Below are 4,831 nucleotides of genomic sequence, written 5' to 3'. Positions count from 1 at the left end.
TTTGCCCATGGCTGATCTAGGATGAGAGCCACTGGATCTGAGGAACAGAGGGATTTTGTTAATGCTCTGCTGTTTTTTAGGTACTCTCTTAGAGACAAGTACTTGTGATTTTCAAACTTGGATCGAACAGGGAAGAGGTCTGTAAGTGACAGTTGGGACTACAGTAATTTTCATAGTGAGAAGGTATTGGTCTCATTTATTTTTGTCATGGAGATATATTTTGGGAAATGACAAACTTTGTTTGCTACTGAATTATAGAGCTGCAAGCTAGTCCCTCCTTGTATCTTACCAGGGTCATATGCCACCCCCCATCAGACTAGTGTGGTCTCTGTGGGTGGATTTGGGGCTTGCAGAAAAAATAGATCCTCTATCTTTAAAGATTATAGAATAGAACTTTACCCTTAAAAAACATCAACAGATTGTTGAGGTAAAATTTACATATGATACACTCTGATGAGTTTTGACAAATGCATAAACTTGGAAAACCATAATCACAATCAAGATATGGAAGTTTTCATTATCCTAAAGTTTCCTGTACTCTTTACAGTTAATCCTCCCCTACCTAACCCCTTTCCCCAGGCAATAGCTGATCTGTCATGATAGATTAGTTTTATATGTTCTAGAGTTCTACATAAGTAGAATGATATAGTATGTATTACTTTGTGTCTGAATTTTTTAGCTCAGCATAATGTTTTGAGATTAAGCAACAGTTATTGCATATATCAGTAATTCATTACTTTTTACAGATGAGGAATATCCCATTATATGTATGTTACACAATTTGATTATTCGTTAACCTATTAGTGGACATATTTTATTTTATTTTTATTTTTGGGCTCTTAGGAGGAAAGCTGCTATGAATACATATAGACAAGTGTAATCAGGACATTTGTTTTAATTTCTCTGGTGAATGCTTAGGTGTAGAATGGCTGAGTCATATTTACTTTTATAAGAAACTGCTAAGCAGTTCTCCAAAATGAAGTACTTTTTAATATTCTCTCCAGCAGTGTATGCAAGTTCCCAATTACTCTTTACCAACACTTGGTATTGTCAGCCTTTTTAAACTTTAGCTATTGTAGTGAGTATATATATATACAGGGTGTCCCCAAAATATGTAATCACACTTTAGCAGCTGATAGCTCAATTGATGTTTCTTTCTTTTTAGATTTGACCCATTGGAATTAATAGTTATTCAAAGTGTGTATACATTTTTTTGGAGACACCCTGTAGTTGTATCTTATTGTGGTTTTAAATTGCCTTTCCTTGATCATTAGTGTTGTATCTTTTCATGTATTTACTTGCCATTCATTTGTGTGTGTGTGTGAAGTGCTTGTTAAATTTTTGGCCATAAAAATGTTTTCTTATTGTTTATACTAGGGGCCCAGTGCACAAAATCGTGCACCTTGAAAGGAACTGTGGGCCGCGAGGCTGTGGTGGGCACAGGGGCGGGTCTTGGCCCATCCTCCACACCCCCCTCAGCCCCTCATGCCGCGGCCTCTGGCCCCCTCTCTGCCAGCAGCCCCGCTCCCACCACTCCCACATGCTGATAGCACTGGCCCTGCTCGCACCTGCTGATGGCGCGGAGCGATTGGGGATGGGCACTGGCAGTGGGTGCAAGCAGGGCTGGTGCCAGCAGCAGGTGCAAGTGCTGGGCGGGAGCAAAGAATTTTCAGTAACCACCAGAGGCTTGCCCCAATGACAGCGACCAACCTGCACCCTGCCTTGGTCTGGCGCCCCCCGCTCACTTGCTCCACCATCCTGCTGCAGCCGACTCTCACCATGTTCTGCACTCTGCCTGCTGCCTACACCTGCCATCTTCCGTGCACGCCTCCTGGTGGTCAGTGCATGTCATAGCGACTGGTTGTTCGGTTGTTCTGCCGTTCGGTCTATTTGCATATTAGGGTTTTATATAGAGAGATATTTGGAACACCAGCCGTTTGTCAGATACATTCATATTTTACATCTATTTTCTCCCAGTTTGTGGTTTGCCTTTTCATTTTTTTTTTTCTCTTTTTGTGTTAATCCCTCCAGGATACCTTTTCCATTGATTTTCAGACAGAGGGGAAGGTGGGGGGAGACAGTGAGAGAGACACATCTCTAACTTTTATTCTATCTTAGAATTTTATAACTCTCCTTACATTGCCCATCTCTTCATGTGTGCTGTCTCTTTTATCCATTACAGCCCTTACCATATTAATCATAATTATTTTAAATTTCTGGTCTGATAATTTCAACATCCTTGCCATGTCTGGCTGTGATGCTTGCTTTGTTGTCTTCAAATTGTGTCTGTTTTATTTTATTTTTTTGCCATTGGAGGATGTGGTAATTCTTTCTTGTTAGCCAGACATGATACATTGAGTAAAAGGAACTGCTATTAATAGGCCTTTAACAATATATTGATAAGGTGTAGGAGGAGGGACGCATTCTCTAGTCCTATGCTTAGGTCTCAGTCTTTAGCAAACCTGTGCCTCTGGACTGGGAACTTCACAATTGTTTCTCATTTTTCTCTACCCCCTCTTAGGTGTGTCAAGATGGTCAGAGTGGGCTGGATTTAGGTATTTTCCTTCTTCAGATCAGTTAGGCACTGATTGTATCCAAGAAGGTTAGGTTCTGGTTTCTCCTCGGGTAGGCCTTGTTAAGAACAGAGTGCGCTGGCCCTGACCGGTTTGGCTTAGTGGATAGAGTGTCGGCCTGCGGACTAAAAGGTCCCAGGTTTGATTCCAGTCAAGAGCATGTACCTTGGTTGTGGGCACATCCCCAGTAGGGGGTGTGCAGGAGGCAGCTGATTGATGTTTCTCTCTCATCGATGTTTCTAACTCTCTATCCCTCTCCCTTCCTCTCTGTGAAAAATCAATAAAATATATTATAAAAAAAAACAAAAAAGAACAGAGTGCTCTGGTGTATTTCAAAAAAACAGTTCCATTTCTCTTCCCCTCACTGGAAGGATGAGGGGGTTTTTCTCCAGTATTCACTATGCTAACCTGGTCCAGCTCCTGGAGGTAAAACTAACAATATTGTGGGCCCTTCCTTATTTTCTCTAGAGTTTGTAATGCTCAGAATCGTCCATACCTGAACCTCCAGCAATTCATCAGGTTTCCCTACCCGAGCTAGTTGCTGAGGTCTTTTACACTGGCGAGTCTTCGCTCTGGTAAGCCATGACTCCCTGTATTTGCCTGTCTCTCCAATTTTGAGGCAGCAGTTTGCCCCTGTGTCCTCCCCTCGCTTATTAATCTAAGAAGAGTTGTTGACTTTCAGTCTGCTCAGCTTCCTATCTGTTGTTAAGATGAAGTGGCAACTTCTAAGCTCCTTACATTCAGAAATGGAAACTAGAAGTCCACCCTCAAAGTCAAGACTTAGTGTTTCCCCACCCCAAGACAACCATGCTTCTGCCTACAGTCATCATAACTCATTAGTTTATTTTTGAATCAAATCATATGGTATGTACTCATTGAGTCTGGCTTCATTTGCTCAACATTATGTCTGTGAGATATATATGAATAAGCCTTTTTATATTTATTAGAAGTAGAGAGTAGAGCACAAAACTATTTGCATTAACACTTGCTTTTAATAGAATAACAGCTTATAAAAATCCCCTTAATTAATGTTCTTGGCAGTAGGTTCAGGCCTATAGATTAAACACACACACACACACACACACACACACACTCTTATTTTAGTTTGATTTAATTTTGGCAATTCTATGCATGCAATATCAGTAGTAGTAGCTAGATTCAGGTCTGAGCATTAGAACACATATTGTTAGATATTGATTCTGTTGCTGACATATATCTCTATTAAGGCCTTTCTTCTAGTGGGCACCATTGTTAAATGTGTGTGAAGAGAGAGAGGCACCTGTTCTCTGTGAAAAGTGTAACTGTTAGCCTATTTGAAGTTTTTTTTATTTTTAAAATAAGAGAAAATATGTTATTTTTAAGATTCTTCACAGATATGAAATTTTTATTTTAGCTTGTGGCCAAACGTTTCCTTAAATCACATATGATTGGAGCAAGAAAAATTTTTACCAACCATAATTGATGTTCTGTTATTGATTAACCATATTTAGTTTCTGAAAGAAATTTATATTTTCTGTGGTTACAAAATTAAGGGATGTATTTTTTGTTTGGTTTTTTTGTGTGTGTTTTTTAATATATTTTTCATTGATTAATATATTACGGGAGAGGGAGAGGAAGAGAGAGAGGGAGTTAGAAACATCAATGATGAGAGAGAATCATTAATCAGCTGCCTCCTGAATGCCCCCCACTGGGGATTGAGATTGCAACCCTGAGCATGTGCCCTGACCCAGAATTGAACCGTGACCTCCTGGTTCATAGGTTGATGCTCAACCATTGAGCAACACCAGCCAGGCTGCACTGTGTTTTAACCACTGACAACCTCTTGGAGATTGTACTCCCTTGTGGGTAGAACTAGGAGGCTGAGCCAGAATGATTTGAAGGCCTATATCCTATGATTCCACAGATTTGAAAAAGTGATGATAATGACTGCTGGATCAAATGCTCAAATTTATGAGATTATTGCTGCATGGGCTATAGGTTAGAAAAGGTCACTGGTTACTACAAATCTCCAGTGGAATCTCGTTTATACTTCAGCCAAGTGTTTTATTGGTCCTTAATAAGAACACTTCTGGTTAAGAGCCACTTTCAGAAGACAGTGATTTCTATAGAACTGTATCTGTTACTTGAATTATCTGGTGATTAAAGACAGATTGTGTCTGAGACACCAAACTTCCTAGGCAAATTGGCATTGTAGAAACAGGAACTCCTGTTTAGGGTTAGCCTGCATAGAACAGACCATCACAAGAGACACATCATCT

The 4,831-nt window shown here is 40.1% G+C and overlaps 1 protein-coding gene across 5 annotated transcripts in view; it reads left to right on the top strand.

Moving 5' to 3' along the window:
- ARFIP1 (ADP ribosylation factor interacting protein 1) overlaps nt 1-4,831 on the top strand; it is an 85,344-nt gene that overhangs the window by 18,002 nt on the left and 62,511 nt on the right. Inside the window, exon 1 of one of the 5 annotated variants that reach the window (XM_015568050.1) lies at nt 3,066-3,148. The exons of the other annotated variants lie outside the window; for them this stretch is intronic. The gene's annotated coding sequence lies outside the window, so the exon portion shown is untranslated. Of the gene's footprint in view, nt 1-3,065; nt 3,149-4,831 lie in introns of those variants that run through there. 5 annotated transcript variants of the gene reach the window in all.

The sequence above is a fragment of the Myotis davidii genome, unplaced genomic scaffold, assembly GCF_000327345.1.
Source record: "Myotis davidii unplaced genomic scaffold, ASM32734v1 scaffold323, whole genome shotgun sequence".
Lineage (NCBI taxonomy): Eukaryota > Metazoa > Chordata > Mammalia > Chiroptera > Vespertilionidae > Myotis > Myotis davidii.
The sequence above is the reverse complement of the archived record's forward strand: the minus strand, read 5'-3'. Positions and strand labels throughout refer to the sequence as shown.